We start from the raw sequence: 25,662 nt of genomic DNA, 5'->3' as shown, positions 1-25,662 counted from the left end.
GGGTGGGTGCTGACTTCTCAGGGACAATTGTGTGGAGAGGGACGGATGCTACACTTCTTTCTAGGGTCCCAGGAGGTCCCAGGCTCCTGGCTTGTTTATGCATCAGGAACCCACCATCCACAGCTGTGGGGTCTTGACCGAGGGAACGTGTGACCCCAGCTGGGGGGTCTGGGGACTGTGTGAGTCTCACCCCATGGGCATGGGTCAGGATCATGTGTAGGGGAGACCACAGACATGAAGCTAAGAAAGGGGAATAATATATGAGGGCTTCACTTGTGTTTAGGAATTAATACTTTATGGTATTCACTTTATACAGGCATGTGCCTGTTTGCCTCTTACCCCTGAGAGGTTGACCCTCCCTGGGGCTCCTGGAGACTCAGGTGGGCTACCTGGTAATTATTCCAATTCATTAGCAAGACCATGGCAAGAAAGGAGGCAGGTTTGCCTAGTGAATTGATTGCAGGGCACATGGATCAGGCAAACAGCCCATGGGCAGCAGCTGAGGTTGCTGCTTTGATCTTCCGGTCGACCATCCCTACTCAGCAGAGACCAGACCTGCCCCTCGTCTCCCAGCCCTGCGCCTGGTGTGTTTTCTCAACACCCCAGTGGAACAAGAAAGGACCTTGTCTACCAGAACCAAGGTAGTGTGTTCAACATTACCATGACAGCTGTGAAAACAGTTGATTTCACACAGAACCAAATGGAAGAGAGGAGGACTTCTCGGGGACAGTGTGGGGAGAGGAGACTGACCCTACACTTCTTTCTGCCATCCCAGGAGGTTACAGGAACCCACTCATTTCCACCTTAGGGGCCCAACCAGCAGAGACCTGGTGTCGTAACCAAGGGTTGTGGGACCCCCAGGTACAGCGTCTGGGGATTGTGTGGGTCTCACCCCATCTACATGGCCAGGAATCTGTACCCAGAAACCCTATATCTCCTTTTTACCTGCAGTGTGTCTTGTCCCCTCTGAGATTCCCAACGTCTGAATTGAGGGTGTTGCCCTGATTAACCCATGGCCTTTTTCTTCTCTTCATCTTGTGGCATTTGTATGAGGTCAGGCACCTTTGAGTGGGTTGCTGCCACGTGTTCTGCTGAGTGAAAACCTTTGGTGGTGCCATATTAATACTGTAGCATATCCCATATCTAATTCATAGGGTCACCACTGTCTGGTTCGCCTACAACAAGCTCAGGCAATTTAATTTGTAATTTAATTTTTATTTTATATTGGAGTAGAGTTGATTTCCATTGTTTTGTTCATTTTAGGTGTATAGGAACTTGATTCGATTTTACACAGGTGTAGGGAAAGAGCGCATGGAGAAGGCAATGGCAGCCCACTCCAGTACTCTTGCCTGGAAAATCCCATGGATGGAGGAGCCTGGTAGGCTGCAGTGCATGGGGTCGCGAAGAGTCGGACACGACTGAGCGACTTCACTTTCACTTTCCACTTTCATGCACTGGAAAAGGAAATGGCAACCCACTCCAGTGTTCTCGCCTGGAGAATCCCAGGGACGGGGGAGCCTGGTGGGCTGCCGTCTATGGGGTCGCACAGAGTCGGACACGACTGAAGCGACATAGCAGCAGCAGTAGGGAAAGAGCAAATTAGCCAAGATGGCGCGATCAGGCTCTCTAGCCCCATGACCTCTTGCTTTGCCCCATGTTTTGTAAATAATGATTATGTAACAGTTGAGCGTTCTTATAGTTCTGCGCACGCGCGTCATGAGTACTCTCTAAGCTCTACCTGGAAATCCCTTGCGGTTGTTACTATGTTATGTTATGGCTGATGCTATGGCTCATGCTATGGCTGCTGCGTCAACCAGGAGAGGATAAACACGTCTGCAGTTCCTACAGCTTCCTCGCGTCTTCTTCCAGCTCTCCCCTGCTCGCGCCTTGCCTGCCATGGGTTCAGTGTACTGTGCGCACAGTGAGATACAGTGAGACAATTGACACTGGGAGCAAGATCAGCAAGGGAATAGAGGTATATCTATTCTTTTTCCATTTTTTTCTTCGTATAGGTTATTACAGTTTTTTCAGCAGAGTTCCTGATTCTATTCAGTAGGTCCTATTTGATTATCAGTTTGATAGATTATTAGTTTGTATATATTAATCTGAAACTCTTAATTTATCCCTCCCTTTTAATATTCTTTTGATAATCATAATATGGTTTTCTCAGTCTGTGAGTCCATTTCTGTTTTGTACATTAGTTTATTGGCATGAATTTATACCATCAAAAAAGCAAGAGAGTTCCAGAAAAACATCTACTTCTGCTTTATTGACTATGCCAAAGCCTTTGACTGTGTGGATCACAAAAAACTGTGGAAAATTCTGAAAGAGATGGGAATACCAGACCACCTGACCTGCCTCCTGAGAAATCTGTATGCAGGTCAAGAAGCAACAGTTAGAACTGGACATTGAACAACAGACTGGTTCCAAATAGGGAAAGGAGTACTGTCAAGGCCGTATATCATTACCCTGCTTATTTAACTTATATGCCGAGTATATCATGCGAAATTCTGGGCTGAATGAAGCACAAGCTGGAATCAAGATTGCTTAAAGAAATATCAATAACCTCAGATATGCAGATGACACCACCTCTATGGCAGAAAGCAAAGAAGAACTAAAGAGCCTCCTGATGAAAGTGAAAGAGGACAGTGAAAAGTTGGCTTAAAACTCAACATTCAGAAAACTAAGATCACAGCATCTGGTCCCATTACTTCATGGCAAATGGGGAATCAATTGGAAGCAGTGACAGATTTTATTTTCTTGGGCTCCAAAACCACTGTAGATGGTGACTGCAGCCATGAAATTAAAATTCGCTTGCTCCTTGGAAGAAAAGTTATGACCAACCTAGACAGCGTATTAAAAAGCAGAGACGTTTCTTTGCTGACAAAGGTCTATCTAGTAAAGCTACGTTTTTTCCAGTAGTCATGTATGGATGTGAGAGTTGGACTATAAAGAAGGCTGAGCGCCAAAGTATTGATGCTTTTGAACTGTCGTGTTGGAGAAGACTCTTGAGAGTCCCTTGGACAACGAGATCAAACCAGTGAATCCTAAAGGAAATCAATCCTGACTATTCATTCGAGAGACAGATTCTGAGGCTGAAGCTCCAATACTTTGGCCACCTGATGTGAAGAGCTGACTCACCGGAAAAGACCTGGATGCTGTGAAAGATTGAAGGCAGGAGGAGAAGGGGACAACAGAGGATAGGATAGTTGGATGGCATCACCGATTCAATGGACATGAGTTTGAGCAAGCTCCAGGAGATGGTGAAAGACAGGGAAGCCTAGCGTGCTTCAGTCTATGGGGTCGCAAGGAGTTGGACATGACTGAGCGACTGAACAACAAAGAGCTAGTGAGGCTGAGCTTCTTTTCTTGTGTTTTATGGCTATCTCTATGCCTTCTATGGAGAAATGTGCATTTAGATCTTTGCACAATTTTTTATTTGATTATTTGATATTGTACTGTGAGTTGTTTGTATGTGTTAGTGATAAATTCTCTGTGGGTATTTTTATTTGCAAGAATTTTTTCCATCCTGAGGGTTCTCTTTTTTTCTTTCACTGATCATGTCATTTGCTGTGCAAATGCTTTTAATATTTGTTAGGTCCCATTTGTTTATTTTTGTTTTATTTGTCCTGATTCTAAGAGATGGATCATGAAAGAACATGCTACATTTTATGTCAAAGTGTGTTCCACTATTTTCCTTAAGAATTTCATAGCATCTGTCCTTTTATTTAGACCTTTAATCTATTTGCAGTTTATTTTTGTGTATGGTGTTAGGGAGTATTCTAATTTCATTCTCATTTTCATGCTAAGGAACCTGCCCAGTGTCCCCCACAGTGGCTACTCCCAATTTGCATTCCAAGCATCAGGGTAGGAGGGCTCCCTTTTCTCTGTACCCTCCCCGGCATTTATTGTTTGTAGAGTTTCTGCCTACAACCATTCTGAGTGGTGTGATGTGATACCTGGTTGAAGGTTGGTTGTCATTTCTCTCATACTTAGTGATGTTGACATCTTTTCATGTGATTTGCTTAAACACTGTGAGTTAAACTTTCTTATTCAAATTGGTTTCTTGAATGCCTGCCCTACTTTGAATATTTTCCTGATGAATTCGCCTAGGACATTTCTTGAGGAGGGTGTTTTTTACTTTTAGTCCTACAGGTCTTGTGGAAAGTAAGTGCCCATCAGCAATGGTTTCAAAGTGGTTGTTATGAGAAATGGCCACAAGGTGGCAGCATGTCTTTATGCCCAACTCTGTTTACTGGGGTGAACAGCCTTAGGAAAAGTCCTGTTCCTGGATTGTCAGAGTGGAATATGCCGGAAGAAACACCCAAGGTTTGTGTCCCAGTCCTTCTTTCCTCCGTACCCCTAGCCCCTGGACAAATCCCAATTGCTACAACACCACACTGTGGAGTGTGCTGTTATTCGTGGCGGGGGTGGGGGTGTAGGGGGGTGTGTGGGGTGTGGGTGTGTGGGGTGGGGGTGTGGGGGGGGTGTGGGGTGTGGGTGTGTGGGGTGGGGGTGTAGGGGGGTGTGTGGGGTGTGGGTGTGTGGGGTGGGGGTGTGGGGGGGGTGTGGGGTGTGGGTGTGTGGGGTGGGGGTGTAGGGGGGTGTGTGGGGTGTGGGTGTGTGGGGTGGGGGTGTGGGGGGGGGTGTGGGGTGGGGGTGTAGAGCGGTGTGTGGGGTGGGGGTGTGGGGGGGTGTGGGGGGTGTGGGGGGGGGTGTGGGGTGGGGGTGTAGGGGGGTGTGTGGGGTGGGGGTGTGTGTGGTGGGTGTGTGGGGTGTGGGTGTGGGGGGGTGTGTGGGGTGGGGGTGTGGGGTGTGTGGGGTGTGGGTGTGGGGGTGTGGGGGGGGTGGGGGTGTGGGGGGGTGTGGGGTGGGGGTGTAGGGGGGTGTGTGGGGTGTGGGTGTGGGGGGGTGTGTGGGGTGGGGGTGTGGGGTGGGGAGGGTGTGGGTGTGGGGGTGTGTGGGGTGGGTGTGTGGGGTGTGGGTGTGGGGGGGTGTGTCTGTATGTTAGTCTCTCAGTCGTGCCTGACTCTGCGACCCCATGGACTGCAGCCCACCAGGCTCCTGTGTCCATGAGATTTTCCAGGCAGGGATCCTGGAGTGGGTTGCCATTTCCTTCTCCAGGATATTCATAGGTGGGGTGACCCTAAGAAAGGAGGTTGGAGGTGGGAACCCCACCACCAGGAGACATGGAGCCAATGGAGCTTGTCAAAGCTCTTCCAGCCCAGAGGCTCCAAATGCTTTGGGTGCAGTGGTCATACTTTCACTGCAGATGGAGCCACCTGGATCTGGAGGTTGTGGGCTGATGCAGAGGGGAACAGGCTCACCAGGTCCATGGGGCAGAGCTCATTGGCTGGTTCATCCTCCCCAGCTCCATCAGCCCCATGACAGTCCGTCCTTGGGAACCAATCCTGCCCAGGCTTCAGGGATGTGACAGCAGCCCAGATCACCAAGGCCTGAGGGGAATAGAGTCGGCATTCTCTTTCTATAATTTGTATTTTGTATTGGTGTATAGGTGACTTACAATATTGTAGGGTGTGTTTGTTTTGTTTTCAGTTTTAGGTGGACAGCGACATGATTCACTTATGCATAGACGTGTACATGTCCTTTTTTGGATTTTCTTCCCATATAGTTTATTATGCAGTGTTGAATAGGAGTCCTCGTTGATTATTTCATAAAGAATAATGTGTATGTGTGTATTTCATAAAGAGTAGTGTGTATATGTTCATCTCCACCTGTTTATTGCTCACTGCCCACCACCTTACCCTTTTGGGAACTATAAGGTGCTTTGCTATGTTGTGAGGTGTTTCTGTGTGGTAAAGAAGTTCATTTGTATCCATTTTTAAAATCGACCTCTAAGTGATATCCTATGATCTTTCTTTCTTGTTTCACTTCACTTAGTATGATCGTCTCTACTTCTGTCTTTGTTGCTGGGCATGGTATGATGTCACCCTTAGTATGGTGAGTAATAATGTGCTGTGTGCGTGCACCCCATCTCGTTTACCCACTCATCTGTCCTTATCCACTTAGGTTGCTTCCCTGCCTTGGCTGTTACAGAGCTGCCATGAATGTTAGGAGCACCTGTCTTTTAAAATAATGGTTTTCTCTGGATCTATGCCCAAGAATGGGATTCCTGGTTCCTATGGTACTTCTCTGTTTAGTTGTTAATGAACCTTTGTCCTGCTCTCCTTCTTGAATTTACTCACTTTCATTCCCATCAACAGGGAGGGCAGTTCTTTTTCCTCTCCAGCATTTATTCTTCTAGATTTTTTTGATGCTGACCATTCTGACCTGTGTGAGGAGATACCACATTGTACTTCTGATTCATAGTTGTCTAACACTTACAGATGCTGAGCATCTTTTCATGTGCTTCATTTGGAGAAATGTCCATTTAAATCTTGTGCCCCTATTTGATTGGGTTATTTGTTTGATATTGAAGTGCAAGAAACTATTTGTACATCTTGGAGATAAATTCCTCATGGGTGTCTTTGTTTGCAAATATTAGTTCAATTATGATGTTTTTTTGTTGTGTTTCTGGTTTCCTCTGCTGTGCCAACATTTAAGGGGAATTAGGTCCCATTAATTTATTTTTATTTTAATAATCCTAAGAGGTGGGTAAAAAAGGACTTGCTACATTTTACGTCAAAGTGTGTTCTGTTCTGTTCTTCAAGAACTTCATTGTATCTGTCCTTTTATTTAGATCTTTAATCTATTTGAAGTTTATTTATGTGTATGCTATCAGGGAATATTCTCATTTTAAGAAATTATGATTTTTAAAACCAGCACACCATTCTCCATAGTGGCTGTTACTAATTGACCTTTTCACGAACAGTGTAGGAGGGTTCCCTTTTTCCCATACTTTCTCCAGCGTTTATTGTTCGTCAGCTTTTGGACAATGGCAATTGTGAACCATGTGAGGAAATACCTTATTGTAGTTTTGATTTGCATTTTTCTAATATTTTAGCAATGCTGATATCTTTTCATGTGATTTTATTTTTTAAAGGGTGTGAGTTAAACCACCACCTGAAATTGGCCACTTGAATGCCTGCCTTGTTTTGAATTCTTTTTGGATGACAACCCTTAAGACATTCCTTGAGGGCAGGTATATTTTACTTACAGCCCCTCCATCCTTGTGAACAGTAAATTCCCAGCACCACTGTTTTTCATGGTATTGTTACAGAAAAAGGCCACAAGGGAGTAGCACTTCTTCATGCCTCCCTCTTCTTTTTCCCCCTTAATTTCCTATTATTTTATGTTGGAATATAGCTGCAGAATATTACATTTTATATAGGTACCCCATCTTCTGTATCCATTCATCTGCCTTTCTACAATTAGCTTGCTTTCTTGTCTTGGCTAGTGGAACTGACATCGAGGGTTACCCATGTCTTTTAAATTTTAGGTTTGCTCTGGATTTTTTCCTAGGTATTGGATTGCTGGGTCCTAAGGTACTTCTATGTTATTTTTCAAATGAACCTCTGTACTGTTCTTTCTGTTGTATGTACCTATGTGCATTAGGAAGGACAGTGCAGGAGGGTTCCCTTGTCTCCACATCCTCTCCACACTTATCGTTTGTAGAGTGTTTGCAATGGCTATTCTGGCCGGTGTGATGTGATATCTTGCTGTGGTTTAGATTTGCATTTCTCTAATATTTAGCAATGTTAACATCTTTTCTTGTGATTTTTTTAAAGGGTGTGAATTAAACTTACCTCTTGACATTGGCTTCATAAGCACCTGCCTCATTTTGAATTCTTTTTCGATGACCACTCCTAGGACATTCCTTGAGGACATGTGTATTTTACTTCCAGCCCCCGGATCCTTGTGAATGTTAAATATCCAGCATTACAATTCTTCATGGTGTTGTTACAGAAAATGGCCACAAGATGGCAGCACTTCTTCATACCTCACACTTCTTTTAGTTTTCCCCTATAATTTCCTGTTGTTTTACATTGGAATAAAGTTAATATCTGATATCGTGTTTGTTTCAGGTGTACAGGATCTCGATTCAATTATACATACATGTTTATTTTGTTTTGGGTTCTTTTTCACATATAGATGATTAAAGTGTGTTCAATAAACTTTCCTCTGCTTTTTAGTAATTTCTATGGAACAACAGACTGGTTCCGAATGGGGATAAGAGTACGTCAAGGCTGTATATTGTCACCCTGCTTATTTAACTTCTATGCAGGGTGGTGGTGGTGGTGGTGGTGGTTTAGTTGCTAAGTTGTGTCCGACTCTTGCAATCCCATGGACTATAGCCCACCAGGCTCCTCTGTCCATGGGATTCTCCAGGCAAGAATACTGGAGTGGGTTGCCATTTCCTTCTCCAGGGGATCTTCCCAACCCAGGAATTGAACCCGGGTGTCCTGCATTGCAGGCAAATGATTTACCAACTGAGCTATGAAGGAAGCCCTCTATGCAGATGACATCATGAGAAATGCCAGGCTGGATGAAGCACAAGCTGGAATCAAGATTGCCGGCAGAAATATCAATAACCTCAGATATGCAGATGACTCCACCCTTATGGCAGAAAGTGAAGAGGAACTAAAGAGCCTCTTGATGAAAATGAAAGAGGAGAGTGAAAAGGTTGGCTTAAAATTCAGCATTCAGAAAACTAAGATCATGGCATCTGGTCCCATCACTTCATGGCAAATAGATGGGGAAACGGTGGAAACAGTGACAGACCTTATTTTTGGGGGCTCCAAAATCACTGCAGATGGTGACTGCAGCCATGAAATAAAAAGACACTTACTCCGTGGAAGAAAAGTTATAACCAATCTAGACAGCGTATTAAAAAGCAGAAACATTATGTTGCCAACAAAGGTTCATCTAGTCAAAGCTATGGTTTTTCCAGTAGTCATGTATGGATGTGAGAGTTGGACTATAAAGAAAGCTGAGCGCCAAAGAATTGATGCTTTTGAACTGTGGTGTTGGAGAAGACTCTTGAGAGTCCCTTGGACTGCAAGGAGATCCAACCAGTCAATCCTAAAGGAGATCAGTCCTATTCACTGGAAGGACTGATGCTGAAGCTGAAACTCCAGTACTTTGGCCACCTGATGTGAAGAACTGACTCACTTGAAAAGACCCTGATGCTGGGAAAGATTGAGGGCAGAAGGAGAAGGGGATGACAGAGGATGAGATGGTTGGATGGCATCACCGACTGTATGGACATGAGTTTAAGAAAGCTCTGGGAGTTGGTGATGGACGGGGAAACCTGGTGTGCTGCAGTCCATGGGGTCACAAAGACTCGGACACGACTGAGCAACTGAACTGAACTGAACTGATGGACCATCTATTTGATATGTATCCATGTGTAACCCAAGGCAATCGGGCTCCAGAGATGTGACCAGCCCATGTCACTATGGCCTGAGGGAAGTGGAGTCAGCATTTTTTTATGTTTCTATCCTATAATTTGAATTGAAGTATACTGGTAATTTACATTCTTGTGGGTCTTTTTTTTTTTTTTTCCTTTTCAATCTAATGCAACTTGATTCACTTCTCCATGGGGATTATTTTTCCATATACATTATTACAGAGAGTTGCATGTTTCTTTTTGTTGCACAGTGGGTTGTGGTGACTTTTTATAAATAGTAATGTACATATGTTGGTCTGAAGCAGCTCATTTCTCCCTGACCCACGTCATTCTTTCTTGGTTACTAGAAGTTTCTTTCCAAAGTCTGAGAGGTTGTGTCTCTTTGGGAGAGAAGTTCATTTGTATCCATGTTTAGATTACCCCTAGAGGTGATATCATAAGATATTGCCTCTCCCTGTCTCCTTTACCTCACTTGGAATGAACTTTCTTTTCTATGGCTGGACTTGGCATTATTTTCTACTTCTTTATGGTTGAGAAATATTGCACTGTGTAGATGTACTCCATTGTCTGTATTATCAACTACAAATTGGCACTTACCAAGAGCATTGCCAATGACTGGACAACAAAGGCATTTGCCATCTGCCTCGACAGAGATTGAACCCCATGCTGCTATAGCTGTTGACCTTCAACAACCCCTGAGCAAGTTCAGGGTGGAGTGAGGCATTCTGTGCTCCAGGAAATATGGTGGGACAGGTCTTTAGACAGTTGGATGTTTTTAGGAACGATTTTATGATCTCAATCCTTGCATCTCCTCATATCTAGAGAAGCATTAAATCCTTCATGGTGACATCAGATTCTCATAACTTAACAAAAATCCTTTTGTAAAATGAGTGCTTCACGGCATTGAACTCCCCCTTCACCAAAACCTTATATATTGACTTTCAGTCTCACAGAGCGATCTGAGATGCTGTCTCCCAGACTGCAGTCCTCATTTTGCCCCAAATAAAACTTAACTCACAACTCTCAAGTTGTACATCTTTTTTAGTCAACAGTTATGGCGACCACGAAGGGACCCAGGGTGGACTTCTTCCTTCAACTGGACTCCACGAGGAACCAGAGCTTTGGCACCAGAAGTGGCCCCTTGCTCCCATCTGCCTCCTCGGGGAGTGCAGACTAATTTGGGTAAGTCTCTCCTGGTTCTCGAATCTCCCATATTGGTTGAGATTCTGAGTTTTATTTGGTGGTAGAGCAGGTTAGCTGTCCCCTCCCAATAGGAAAGATACTGGGGGGCCCAGGTGAAACATCCAGGGCACACCCACTCATGGCCTAGACACTGAGTGGGGCTCAGTTGAAAGATACCGAGAAAGTCTCACCCAGTCAAAAGATACTGGCTGGCTGAAAGATGCCAGGAGAATTGCCCATCCAGTGGAAAGGTACTGGGTAGAGGAGCTCAGTTGGGAAAAAATTGAGGAATACCTGGGGCTCGGCTGCAAGATGCTGAGGTCACTCTGTTGTAGGGCACTGAATGGTGTTGGCTGAGTGGCTAAGTAAGAGGCTGGTCTGACACTTTCCCTCAGTTTGGCTGCCATTATAGAGTCTGTCAGGATAAAAGTGAGGATAGCACATGAGAGCTTTGCTCTGAAGGAAAGGCACAAGACTCCTCGCAGCCAGTTTTGGTTTTCTCGGGTGACTGAGAAATTTACGGAGTGGTGGAGGCCTAGTCCTCATACCATGCAGTGGTCCCATAGGGAAACACACTCATTAATCAAAATACTTGCTCGTCTTGGGGTGGGGGGGCAGTCACACATAAGAACTGGCCTTTCAGCGACCTGAGCAGCCACGGTGGTCTTAGATTGCCGGAGGCAGAATCCGAGACATGTAAGATGAGCTGAAACCACGCTGGGGTGACTCCTGGAGGAGATAAGCTCACAAGCAGCACACGGGCCCACTACACAAGTCACTACTAGTGATTTTTATCCCTGACAAATTCAGCCTAAAATGGGAAACAGAATGTCTCAAAAACAGAAAGGGGTGTCAGAAAGCCAGCCTCTGACTAACACTCCAGCCAGATTCATGTACAGAGCTCATACTTGCAAGTACCTAGTTAATTGGAGAAATTATACTAAAAGAGATCTCAACCTAAAATGGCCAAATTGGGGCTCTTTTGATATTCCAAAGTTGATATTTTTGCACACACAAGTAGAAAAGGCCAGCCATGCTTACTTTGACTGGTATCTAGGACCTTCTAAAAGAGGAAATGATAGAGGAACTTCTTCGCAGGAAACCAACAAGAAATTGCTTGAAACTATATCAGATCTAAAAAAGGCTGGTAGCACTGACTTTGCAAGGTCACAGGTCTAGTGGAACTGGGAAGTCATGTTTGGCCATTTGTGCCACTTGGCTTTTGATTTGGGGGCATCTCTTTACTTTTGTTCCATTTGGAGTGTGACTCCTGGCTGGTGAAGTTCTGGTTCACTTTGATTTGTTGGTTTGGTTTGAGCGCACAGACATACAAACTGCTCGAGCTAATATGGGAACTGCTCACTCTAAGCTTCCACACTCCACCTGGGAACCCTTTGGAAAAACAAAATTTTTTTGACTGGTCAGTCTATAGCTATGACAAGAAAAATAGCCTAAAAACATTAGATCTTTATTGACACAGAATAGGAAAATGGACTGAAGTTCCCTTATGTCTAGGACTTCCTCCTGAAATCAACAGCCTGGGGCTGATCAAACTAAGACCCCTACTTCCCCAGAGGGACAATCCCTGCTGGGACCAATCTGCCCTTGTTGTCAGGGCCAAGTTGAGCACTATCTGGTCTAAATTTTGGCTATAAAACTATGGTGACAAAAAAATACGGCTTTTGACAATGTGGTCACAATATTCTTTAGATTCCAGAGGAAGCTTGAAGAAAAATAAAAATCTCTCTAAGAATTCTTGTCCTGAGCAAATAACTCCGCCTCTACCTTTAGACCAGAGCTCTCTGGATCACTTATCTGGACCATCTCTAATTCCTGAAACAAAAAGGAAAAAGAGAACAAAGCCTTCTAAAATCTTGTTCTAACCATTTTTACAATTAGTGTGTTTTGTATTGTGATATCTGATTCATAACCAAGTTTGGAAAACAAAGCTATAGGATCTCTTGTGTCTGTTTGGATATATGTATGTCTCAGTGTGTGTCTTTGTTTTTTTGATACTATTGCTGATTGCTAAGATCAGTTTGTAAATGAGCTCTAATATAATTGCCCTTAAAAAGTAAGTCCTTACGGATCAAATAATTCTAAATACAAGAGAAATTAACCTAAATGAATTTCATGTTCTTATAAACTGGGAAATATTCAGTATTAAAATTCCTTATTTTATTGTTTGTTTATTGATCTAACTACTGTAGACATGTCTAAGGGTAATTAACATTAAGCAGAATATTTTCATTGTATCTAGGTTTAATATAACTTAAATATTATTATACCTGTTACAAGTTTGTCAACAAGGAAATTACCTTGAGTGAAGGAACTTCTAAAAAAATGTAAATGAGATATGAGCTTTTGATAAACTCTATTAAGAATAATTATGCTTTAGGAAAGTCTGTTTAAAATAGTCTCTCCAGATTGGGATAACTTGAATTTCTAAGGGTTGTGCTAAACTAAATGTTGGAAGTCTATTGAATAGCTAGGTCATTTCCAAATAAAATAAGATTTTGAAACATTTACTACTGAACACTAATTTCCTCTTACAGAGAAACTAAAGAGATTTGGGATTAAAAATGAATGATGTTTGGTGCCATCCTAAAAGTTCTCTTTAAGAAAACAAAGGTTTTAGAAATTATCACTGGTATTTATGCTCACCAATCTATAAAATGCTAATATAAAAGTCAGTTCTTGGTTGCTTAAGGAAAGTAAGAAGAGTGTTTTCAGTAAAGAAGGTATGAGGAATGGAATTGCATTTTGTGAAGGGAAAAAAGTAATACTGACTTACAGGTGGTTTTTTAGGATGGAAGAACAAAGTAATGGATACAGAATGTGATAAGAAGGTTTGTGGAAAGTGAACCATGAGAAACGAGTTTTGTACATGGTTTAAAATAAGTTTAAAATAAAGCTAATTAAGTTTACCTTTTAAATCAAGTTCAGTTCAGTTCAGTTCAGTCACTCAGTCGTGTCCGACTCTTTGCAACCCCATGAATTGCAGCACACCAGGCCTCCCTGTCCATCACCAACTCCCGGAATTCACCTAAACTCATGTCCATCAAGTCGGTGATACCATCCAGCTGTCTCATCCTCTGTTGTCCCCTTCTCCTCCTGCCCCCAATCCCTCCCAGCATCAGAGTCTTTTCCAATGAGTCAACTCTTCGCATGAGGTGGCCAAAGTATTGGAATTTCAGTTTTAGCATCAGTCCTTCCAAAGAACACCCAGGACTGATATCCTTTAGAATGAACTGGTTGGATCTCCTTGCAGTCCAAGGGACTCTCAAGAGTCTTCTCCAACACCACAGTTCAAAAGCATCAATTCTTTGGCACTCAGCTTTCTTCACAGTCCAACTCTCACATCCATACATGACCACTGGAAAAACCATAGCCTTGACTAGACGGACCTTTGTTGGCAAAGTAATGTCTCTGCTTTTTAGTATGCTGTCTAAGTTGGTCATAACTTTCCTTCCAAGGAGTAAGAGTCTTAATTTCATGGCTGTAGTCACCATCTGCAGTGATTTTGGAGCCCCCAAAAATAAAGTCTGACACTGTTTCCACTGTTTCCCCTCTATTTCCCATGAAGTGATGGGACTAGATGCCATGATCTTAGTTTTCTGAATGTTGAGCTTTAAGCCAACTTTTTCACTCTCCTCCTTCACCTTCATCAAGAGGCTTTTTAGTTCCTCTTCACTTTCTGCCATAAGGGTGGAATCATCTGCATATCTGAGGTTATTGATATTTCTGCTGGCAGTCTTGATTCCAGCTTGTGCTTCTTCCAGCCCAGCGTTTCTCATGATGTACTCTGCATATAAGTTAAATAAGCAGGGTGACAATATATAGCCTTGATGTACTCCTTTTCCTATCTGGAACCAGTCTGTTGGTCCATGTCCAGTTCTAAATGTTGCTTCCTGACCTGCATATAGGTTTCTCAATAGGCGGGTCAGGTGGTCTGGTATTCCCATCTCTTTCAGAATTTTCCACAGTTTATTGTGATCCACACAGTCAAAGGCTTTGGCATAGTCAATAAAGCAGAAAGTAAGCTGGTGCAAAAACTTGAATTTAGCTTTTCTCTCGGTTAAGAGGACATCTTTTCTTCAGATGTTGAACTGCCTTTGATAATGGATTTAAGTTTCTTTATCTCTTAAATGATCTGTTCTGAAATCCCTTATTGTGACCTTGGCTACGTAATTAGTATTGTTTCGCAATGACCTATAACCCTATCTGAGTGTTCCAGTTGATATTTGTTGACAAAAATTTCTAAATCATTCTAATGAAGATTTCTAGCTAACTTTGGGATGATTCAGAGGGCCCGTGAAATATCCCAAAGAGAGATACTACACTAATTAGGTTCATTTTGTATACAGAATTACATGAGGAATATTGTCAAGTGAGTAATAAGTCTTGGATTATATTGTATGGTAAATGTTACTAATATAGATATCCTAGAAACTATATGGAGTTCATAATATAGGGTAAGGGAGCTAGAGAGGGGAGGCTCAGAAAAAGAACGAGACCAATACTTTACAGGAACAGATCACCTTTAATGAGGCTAGAAGGGGCAGCAGTCAGATTAGCGAGCTGCTCCCCTAACCTAAGGAATGAGTAAGTATATATAGGTATGTATGTGAAAAGTTACTGTCTTAAGGGCTCCTGTTCTTCTCCAAGGTTGTTTGGAGTAGTTATCTCTTAAATGGCTGGGACAAGGAATTCTGGAGATCGGCCAGCGGCTGGGACCAGCTGGAAGCTGGGCATAATCAAACTTGATGTCCATTTTTACTTTGGGTGAGAGAGTTCTTTGTTTTGCATAGAATGGTGTGGAGGACCTGGAGGGGAGTTTTAACTCCAGGCTATTTTGAGCTATGTAACTTTCCTTCATTCCAGACCCTAAGGAATATATACAAAAAGAGAGGTGGGCCCCGTTATGTTCAGGGTTTCTTCGTGCTGATAAATGAGGGTCAGGGGTTTGTGGTCTGGGAGGAAGGAAGTCCAAGGCCCATAGTGTCGATTTTCTATTTTAGCCTTCAGGGTCTCAAGCAAAAGAAGTCTTGACTTGGTCTTGGGAAATGGCTGGGATTCGGTCTTGGAGGAATCTCTGGAAAAGATTAAACAAGGCCCAAAGGTAAGTAGGAGGATGATAAAAATGAATAGTCTGAGAAAGGGGTAAAAGTTATAAAAGGTTTCCTGTAGCCACAGGGTGAAGATGTAATCTTCAATGTGTTTGAGTGTGGATCCTTGAGGACTCGAGACCCAGATATCTGTCAGAAGTTGTTCCAGGAATAATTGTAGCTGTGAAACTGACAGGCTCATCTGTTGCCAGTTGGGACTGGTGGAAGCTGTGAGAACTTGAGAGTCGTAGGGCCTGTGTGAGAAACTTGATAGTACTAGTCTGGCAAGCATTTTCATCATTGGGCTGCATAACCTTTTTTTTTTTTTTTTAAACTGGGTGATGTATACCCAAGGGGTGATTTTTTTTGTTTGTTTTTTGTAGTGGTAGGGGTCACCAGAATTACCGTGTAGGGTTCTTGTCATTTTGGGGTTAGATCTGAGTGGGACTGAACTGTCATATAGACTTTGTCTCTTATTTGAAGGGATGGGTATGGAAGATTGGGGTGTGGTCGAGGGAGTAAGTTATCCATATATTGCCAAAGGTCATCTTGTATCTGGGCAAGTAAAGGAAAAGGAAGGTGGGAAGGCAGTTTGGGACTGTCCTGGGAGGGGGGAAGACCCAAAGGTATTATGGGCCTCCCATACATGCCCTCAAATGGACTGATGTTTAAGGGTTTTTTCGGTAAGGCCCGGACCTTTAAGAGGGCTGAAGGGAGGAGTTTAGTTCAGTCTTGATGAAGTTCCATCGTTAATTTGGTCAGAGTTTCTATTAGGACTTGGTTGGCTCTCTCAACCTTTTCGGAAGACCGGTGATGATAAGGAATGTGAAACCTCAAGGAACTGGAAGGGCTCGTGCAATATTTTGGGTGATTTGGGATGTGAACTCGGGCCCATTGTCAGACTGGAGGGAGGAAGGCATTCCAAACCTTGGGAGGATTTCAGTAAGAATAAGCTGAGCTACAGTAGGGGCTCATTTGTTAGTAGTCAGGAAAGCTTCATCTGTTTAGAAAATATATCTACAAAGACTGGAAGAAATTTAACCCTTTTTACAGGTGGCATGTGGGTGAAATCTACCTGCCAGTCTTGTGCAGGAAGATGTCTGTGTGGGTGGGGAATGGAGGGGGGCGAATGTTAGAATTAGGATTTGTCCATTGACAAATGGTGTAAGTTTGGGTCAGATTATTTAAATAAGTCCTATCGTCCTAGTCAGTTTAATAAAGTTCTGAAGGAAAGCATTAAGTACTTTTGCAGAGGGGTGGAAAAGGGAATGTAAATATGAAAGTAATGTGTGGATGTTAGGCTCACCAATTTGGGCTATAGTAAAGACAGGACTAACAGAGGTGGCTTGCCACTTTGTTTTGTGATCTGTTATATTGTTATAAAAGGAGATAGGACTATGTTGCTGATGTCTCTGGCAATGTATTACAGCAGCTTGTTTTGGGAGCTGAGCCGCATGGAGGAGTTCAGAAGTAAAAGAAACATTGAGAATAGGTGTGTTCTTTTAAGTGAGCAATTTTCTCTCTTTTCAGATTATAATGTTAGAATGTAATATGTTATAGACATATTTGGAGTCAGTGTAAATGTTTATCTTTTGGTCTTTGGCTAGGGTCAAAGCTTGTGTAAGAGCTATCAGTTCAGCCTGTTGTGAGGATGTGTGAATTGGGAGTGTGGCTGACTTGATGAAGTGAGTGGGGGTAACTTTGTTGGCTGTCCCTGAACTATAGCATATTGAACCCCAAATGGGGCTTGTTTCTGGGCAGTGTCATCTATGAACCAGGATGGGACTTTGGGGTCAGTAAGGAGCTGATCAGTTATATGTTCAAAGGGATTAAGTGTCATATCTAAGGTCTGAACACAGTCATGAGATAGGTGTGGTGTTTCTGGATCTGGTGTAGGGACTAAGCTAGTAGGATTAAGAGTTTACGAGGCATGAAAGAAAGGGACGGGTCGAGGAGGAGTATGTGGAGGATTTGTAGTCAAGCAGGGGGCAGAGAAAGGAAAGCCCGATGAGACAGTAAATCTTTGAAGGAATGAGGTGAGCATACATTTAGAGGAGCATTTTGGGTTAGTTTTGGGGGTTTCAGTTATTAGGAGGGTGGTTGCAGCTAAGGCCTGGAGACAAGGTGGCCATCCGAGTGTGATGAGATCTAGTTGTTTAGATAAGTGAGCTAGAGGGCCCCATATGTCTCCCCCTTTTTGGCACAGAATCTGTAAGGCATGTCCTTGTCGAGAATGTACAAAAAGGAAAAAAGGCTTGGTGTAATCAGGTAAGTAAAGAGAAGGGGCCTGTAGTAAATGTTTGATAAGAATCTGTATTGGGGTGTGGAGAGAGGTGGGGGCCAAAAAGTGTTTATCTAAGTTTTTTTGAATAGCTTAGTAGAGAGGTTTTGTGTGGAGGGCAAAATTTGGGACCCATATTTGGAAGAAGTTTAATAGACCTAAGAGAGAAAGAAGTTTGTTTTTTGATTTGGGGCCTGGGGGTCTGAGTCAAGGCTCAAAATCTCTGAGTTGGGATTATTTTGGATTTGGGAGTGAGAAGTAATTCCATGTAATTGACAGTGGTGGAAGCAATTTGTGTTTTGGAGAGTGAGACTCTGTAGTTCCAGTTAGTTAGGGCATTTAATACTGTCACAGTGTGGACTAGGCAGTTATGGCAAGAGGAACGATAAACTGTCTACATATGGGAGTAAGGTAGTAGAGTCTAGGTCTAAAGTTTGTAGGTCTCTTTGGAGGGCTTGGCCGAAAAAATGAGGGCTATCTCTAAAGTCTTGTGGTAAAACCATCTAAGTTAATTGTTGAGATTGATGTGTGTCTGGATCCGTCCAGGTGAAGGCAAATAGGGGCTGTGAGGAGTGGTGTAGAGGTATAGTAAAGAAAGCGTCTTTGAGGTCTAATACCATGAAGTAGAGTGTGTCAGGGGGAATGTGTGAGAGAAGGGTGTAGGGATTGGTGACCATGGGTGTACGGGTATTATGGCCTTATTGACCTTGTGAAGATCTTGGACTAGAGGCCAGGAGTGGGGTCCCTTTTTAACTGGCAGTATGGGAGTATTATGAGGAGAACAGATAGGTTGCAAAAGGCTGGCTTTGAGCAGTCGGGAGATTATTGGTTGAAGGTCTTGTTGGGATTTTGTGGTCAGGGTATATTGAGTTTGGATTATTATTTGAGAGGGATTTTTAAGAAATACCTGTATGGGGGAATGGTGTCTGGCTACTAATGGGGCTTTGGATCTATTGGGGGAAGGCCAGGGAGCAGGTTTTGGGAGTGAGGGCTGGTCAAGGGTTTGGGTGTCATTTGGATATGAAGAATTGATATGGGATCTAAGAATGGGAGATTTATAGAAATTTGTAGCTTAGCCAGAAGATCATGCCTCATCAATATCCACTGGGCATTGAGGAACTACTATAAAAGAATGTGTTAATGTTGTTTTACCAAAAAAACAAAGGAGAGGCGGGGTTATGGTAATAAAGACCCGAATTTGGATAACAGATCTCTCTCTAGGAGTGTCATTGGGCACTTAAGCATTATGAGGAATGAGTGTATGAGGGTCAATTTTTCAAATTGACAGAGTAATGGAGGGCTGATTTTTGGCCTTAAGGGAATTTCAGAGACCCCCTTGATTGTGAGTTTTGAGTCTTGAATTGGGCCAGAGTAGGAAGTTAAGAGAGAGAAAGCAACTCCAGTGTCTACTATGAAGGAGGTCTTTTTTCTGGGCAGTACTCCATCCTAAGTTCTGAGCCCATGTCCGGGACATGGGCCAGAGGGACTGGAACCCAGGCCCTGTCATTGGAATAACTCTCGTAGGGTTGGGCTGGGGTTTGGGGGAGATGTGGGGATCTCTCCAGGGACGCCAAGGGCATCCCTGTGGACGTTCCACTCTCCAGGTCTGGGGGCTGGGGACCTCTCCAGGGGTGTCAGGGCGTCTCTGGGGACAGTCCACCTTTCAGTGTCCCCACTGACCACAGGCTGGGCATGCTTTTGTCGGAGGCCGCAGGTTCGGACATGTCTCTGTCCAGTGTCCTGACTGTTTTGGAGGAGGAAGGGCTAAAGGATGGGGTCTCGTCTCTGGAAGCTTTTTCTCCAGGGTGGTAGAGAGGAGGCTCATCTGTCTGGTCAAAATTGGGGGCTAAGGGTTTAGGGGGCCTTTAGATTTGGATTCTTTTGGAATGGAGGGGGAGAGAGAGCAGAGGAGGATCTGATAGGTAGAACAGTCTTTGTAGAGAGAAGGACAGCTTTTAAGGTCTCAGAATGCTTAAATATAGGGGACCTTTGACCATTTGCCATTCCATTTGAGGAAGTTAGTGAGATCTGATAAAATACTGAAATCGCAAGCCCCAAACTCAAGCCAGTGGTTTTGATTGTCTAATTGGTATTGAAGCCAGATCTGTATAGAGTTGTTTTAAGTGGTTAGCTTTGAGTTCAGTGAGTGAGAGTCATTTGAGATTTTTGAGAATACAGTCCAGAGGGGAATCCTTTGGGACAGATTGGCCAGACCCCATAATTGAAAGGCATGCAGAGGCTTCTATTGGGAGCTCGAGTCATCACCCGTAGTTGCAATAGGAGTTATGAGACGAGAGCTCTGTGTCGAGGTGGAACATCCCCCACCATCACCTACAGAGTGGCCCTAGGCCGGGGGTCCCCGGGACCCGGAGAGGACTGAGTTCTAGGGCGCCTCTAGAACACCTTCCGGATCTTACCTTAATCTAGGGGCCAGCTTGAGTGGAGTGTTGCATGTAAAGTGGTCAAATGGCAAAAGGCCTCTGTCCTGGAGTTGGCCGGTCTCGTGGAAGAGAAAGTGTAGAGAAAAGAGGAAGAAAGAGAGAGAAGCCAATATTCCTTGGGTTACGTGAAAAATCAATAAAGCCCTTACACAGGACTTGTACCGCTCACGAAGGCACAGGGCATCCTCTAGAGGAGGTCTTGAAAGCCTGGGCGGGAAAGTAAGCTCAGTAGGCTTCCATGCTCCAAAGAGCTGGCTGTGCAGAACGAGAAGGAACCTCAACCTCCCGGGTTTTGGCACCAAAAATGTAGGGTAAGGGAGTTAGAGAAGGCGAGGCTCAGAAAAAGAATGAGACTGGCACTTCACAGGAACAGATCACCTTTAATGAGGCGAGAAGGGGCAGCAGTCAGATTAGCGAGCTGCTGCCCTAACCTAACTGCTGCTGTCCCTGGGGTCGCACAGAGTCGGACACAACTGAAGCGACTTAGCAGCAGCAGCAGCCCTAACCTAAGAAATGAGTAAGTATATATAGGCATGAATGTGAAAAGTTACTGTCTTAAGGGTGCCTATTCTTCTCCAAGGTTGTTCGGAGTAGCTATCTTTTAAATGGCTGGGGCAAGGAATTCTGGAGATCTGCCAGAGGCTGGAAAGTCCCATGGATGAGGAGCCTGGTGGGCTGCAGTTCATGGGGTCATGAAGAGTCGGGCACGACTGAGACTTCCCTTTTGCTTTTCACTTTCATGCATTGGAGAAGGAAATGGCAACCCACTCCAGTGTTCTTGCCTGGAGAATCCCAGGGATGGTGGAGCCTGGTGGGCTGCCGTCTATGGGGTCACACAGAGTTGTACACGACTGACGTGACTTAGCAGCAGCAGCAGGTGTTTTTGTTTTTTTTTTTAATTCATAGTCACTTGATTCACTCACACATTGATGAGTATATGCTGTATTTTTGACTGTTCCTGTAAGGATTATGACAGAAAGTGGAGTACCACTCCTAGTGTTACCTAGTAGATCCTTGCAGCTTATTTTTTAAATAGTACTATTCACATATTAGAGAAGTAGCTTATTTCTATGTGCCCAAAACCTTTCTTCTCCGCTAACGGTGAGATGAGTTTTTTTCAAAGTCTGTGAACTGTTTATCTTGGCTCAAAGAGCTCCTATTATCCATTTTTAGATTCCATCTAGAAGTGACATATTCTTTGTTGCTCCCTCTCTTTTGTCCTTTATTGTGCCCATCTTTGCATGAAATATTCCCTTGGTATCTGTCATTTTCTTAAAGAGATCTCTAGTCTTTCCCATTCTATTGTTGTCCTCTATTTCTTTGCATTGATCACTGAGGAAGGCTTTCTTATCTCTCCTTGCTATTCTTTGGAACTCTGCATTCAGATGTTTATATCTTTCCTTTTCTCCTTTGCTTTTCATTTCTCTTCTTTTCTCAACTATTTGTAAGGCCTCCTCAGACAACCATTTTGCCTTTTTGCATTTCTCTTTCTTGGCGATGGTCTTATTCACTGCCTCCTCTACAATGTCATGAACCTCCATCCATAGTTCTTCGGCATGCTATCAGATTGAATCCCTTGAATCTATTTCTCACTTCCACTGTATAATCATAAGGGATTTGATTTAGGTCATATCTGAATGGTCTAGGGGTTTCCCTACTTTCTTCAATTTCAGTCTGAATTAGGCAATAAGGAGTTCATGATCTGAGCCACAGTTCAGTTCCCGGTCTTGTTTTTGTTGACTGTATACAGCTTCTCCATCTTTGGCTGCAAGGAATATAATCAGTCTGATTTCTAATCAGTCTGATTTCTAATCAATTTGATTTCTAATCAATTTGATTTCAGTATTGACCATCTGGTGATGTCCATGTGTAGAGTCTTCTCTTGTGTTATTGGAAAAGGGTATTTGCTATGACAAGTGCGTTCTTTGGGCAAAACGCTGTTAGCCTATGCCCTGCTTCATTTTGTACTGCAAGGCTAAATTTGCTTGTTACTCCAGGTATCTCTTAACTTCCTACTTTTGCATTCCAGTCCCCTAAGATGAAAAGGACATCTTTTTTGGGTGTTAGTTCTAGAAGGTCTTGTAGGTTTTCACAGAACCATTCAACTTCAGCTTCTTCAGCATTACTGGTCAGGGCATAGACTTGGATTACTGTGATAGTGAATGGTTTGCCTTGGAAACAAACAGAGATCATTCTGCTGTTTGAGACTGCACCCAAGTACTGCATTTCGGACTCTTGTTGACTATGAGGGCTACTCCATTTCTTCTAAGGGATTCTTGCCCACAGTAGTAGATGTAATGGTTATCTGATTCACCCATTCTGGTCCATTTTAGTTCACTGATTGCTAAATTGTCAAGGTTCATTCTTGCCATCTCCTGTTTGACGACTTCCAATTTGCCTTGATTCATGGACCTAACATTCCAGGTTCCTATGCAATATTGTTCTTTACAGCATCGGACCTTGCTTCCATCACCAGTCACATCCACAACTGGGCATTGTTTTTGCTTTGGCTGCATCTCTTCTTTCTTTCTGGAGTTCTCTCTCTACTCTTCTCCATAATAGGCACCTACCGACCTGGGAAGTTCATCTTTTAGTGTCATATCTTTTTGCCTTTTCATACTGTTCATGGGATTCTCAAGGCAAGAATACTGAAGTGGTTTGCCATTCCCTTCTCCAGTGGACCACTTTTTGTCAGAAATCTCCACCAGGACCTGTCTGTCTTGGGTGGTCCTACATGGCATGGTTCATAGTTTCATTGAGTTAGACAAGGCTGTGGGTCATGTGGTCAGTTTGATTAGTTTTCTGTGATTGTGGTTTTCATTCTGTCTGCCCTCTTAGGGATAAAGATAAGAGGCTTATGGAAGCTTCCTGAGGGGAGAGACTGTGGGGGAAACTGGGTCTTGTTCTGATGGGCAGGGCCATGCTCAGTAAATCTTTTTTTTTTTTAAGGCACATTTTAATATCAAGAGTGCAATACAAAAGGCCCAAATACTATGAAGGAACACATTCCCCCATTAACACCAACAACAATGTTCTTTCAACACGTGCCTGTTGAATGGGATGGGGATTTAATAAATTTCACAACTGAAAAAAAAATAATGCAGTGAGTCTCATCACAGCCAATATCATTATACAATCTAGTTGTGAAATGAATGTTTGTAATGTTTCAAACAGTTTAAAACCTGAAGTTTGACACCACACCTTCATGTTCGTACAGTCCTCAGTAAGCTTATCGTCCTCAGCATTAGCAACCATTCAAAGAACAACTCACTGAGTAAAACCACATAGGTTTAAGGTTCAGTCAAGTAACATAGAGCCCCAAATGGAATGGTTAAATAGATGAACTACTTATACCGACATCTATTATTTGATTCACTCATGACTATTAAGCTGGTTCTTAGCAAATAAATCCTTTAAAGGCAAAATTCACCTCATTGGAGTGTGACCCAGAAGTTCAACAACAATCACGAAGTCCACAACAGTCTTATTGGCAAAACTGATATCCAGTGTCTCTAAGTCACTATGCTCAAGGTTAAGAGCGATGCATATTCTAACTTTACATTTACTGGAATTTTATATGTTCAGGTCATGGTTTTAAATCTCTAGGTTTTCATTCCTCCAAACTGTCTGAAGACACAGTGTGCCACAGACTTAAGACTTCTCTTTCTCCCTCTATTTTCTTCAAACAGAAACATTTCTCAAGTGTCTACATGTTCTAGAAGGGGAGTTTTTCAGAGGTGGCCACATCTTCGGAATAGTCTGACGCCATCAGGCCTCTGAGGCAAGGGGAGTGGGGAGAGAAAAAAGCTGAAACACAAGGTTCATCTGGTAAGTTTTACATTAACCTTTACGAGCTGGATAGTATAAGAATGTGGCTTTTTGGCTCAAAAAGTCTGAGTCTTGGTGTGGAAATGAGTACATGGCTGTCCCACCAAAGCTTTCTTGCAGTGGGACTGCCAGGGAAGTCTTGACTGGGGAGTATGGTTTGTTTACCTAACAGGCGTAAACTTCCAGGCACTCAGTCCATTTGGGGCTTGTTCCAGTTCTTTAGTCTCTTCCAGTTCACTTTTCATTTTTAGGAATAAGAAGTTGATCGCTGGTGCACCATTGTTGATCTCAGTTGGGCAACGCTAGGCGGCTGGACTTGCCTGAGGTACTGGATCTGAGTGGTACACGCTTGCATCTCTTGCTCCTTGGTTGCTAGTCGCATTACAAGAATGTTTTCCCCGCGTGCAGACTCTTGCTGCTGTGGCTTGAGTTTTTCTTCAGGTTCGCTTAAGCCAGTCACATCATTAGAGCTGAGATCTGTGTCCCTGCCCTCCAAAGCCTGCACATATGCTTCACGCTGTTTCCACCTTAGAATTAATTCACCTCACGCCATAACTCTGAAGTCTGTTTCACTCAGTCGAACCTTTTTGGGAAGAGGTTCTTCGTCAGTCATCTTGAATCCTCTTCGGACAGAGGCCAGCCTCCCTGTCCATCACCAACTCCCGGAGGTGGACTATAAAAGCTGAAGCCTGGCGTGCTGCAGTTCATGGGGTTGCAAACAGTCAGACACAACTGAGGAACTGAACAGAAATGAACTGAACTAATGTATACACAGAAATCTGTATCTGTAATAGATAATCCACAAGGGTTATCTCCTTACTTGGTTCCTTGCATATGTACAAAAAATCTGTCTCTCTAATAAATAGTCCAAAGGGACTTGAAGATCAGAATAGAGCACTTTACGGGAATTTCTTCGATAAACTCTATGGCAGAAAAACACAAACAACACTACACATATGCCAAACGAATCTGTCATAACTGAATCACTGTACACTGAGGAGAAGCACAAAACTGCAAATCGACGATACTTCAACATAGCATCGTCATGAGACTAAGAAAGAAGGAAAGAGAAGTAACGCCTTCCCTCTGCCCTCCAAGACTCACGCTATTATCCCATCCCTGGGGTCCTCACTGAAGCCCTGAGTAAGCGCAACTCCCAGCACTGGACTGTGGTAGGTTTGTGACAACCTGGCAGGGTGTGTTTCATAGAGACTCCTCTTAAACTTGTACTCTCTGGTTTTCTCTGGCTGGGGCTAGAATCCCTAGTGCACCCCAACGATCTGGCCTCGAGGGCCAGAATAAATTCATCAAGTATCCAGGGTGGTGGCACTGGGGTCCCCAGCTGAAGCCTCCTTCCTTAGAGTGCTGCCTCCTAGGCACCTCATCAGGGAGTGGGGCCCCAGGTAGGCATCAGGCTAGAGGGGAGCGGTGAAGATTGAGGGGGAAGAAGGAGTGAGACACAAGCCCTTGGGTGTTTGCTCAGGCGCTGCTGCTGCTGCTAAGTCGCTTCCA

At 43.6% G+C, this 25,662-nt stretch overlaps 1 pseudogene; it reads right to left on the bottom strand.

The window, feature by feature from the left end:
• Positions 1-23,256: 23,256 nt before the first annotated feature.
• Positions 23,257-24,763, bottom strand: LOC129633606 (pre-mRNA-splicing regulator WTAP-like; annotated as a pseudogene).
• Positions 24,764-25,662: the final 899 nt, after the last annotated feature.

Source organism: Bubalus kerabau, chromosome 19, assembly GCF_029407905.1.
Source record: "Bubalus kerabau isolate K-KA32 ecotype Philippines breed swamp buffalo chromosome 19, PCC_UOA_SB_1v2, whole genome shotgun sequence".
Lineage (NCBI taxonomy): Eukaryota > Metazoa > Chordata > Mammalia > Artiodactyla > Bovidae > Bubalus > Bubalus kerabau.
The sequence above is the reverse complement of the archived record's forward strand: the minus strand, read 5'-3'. Positions and strand labels throughout refer to the sequence as shown.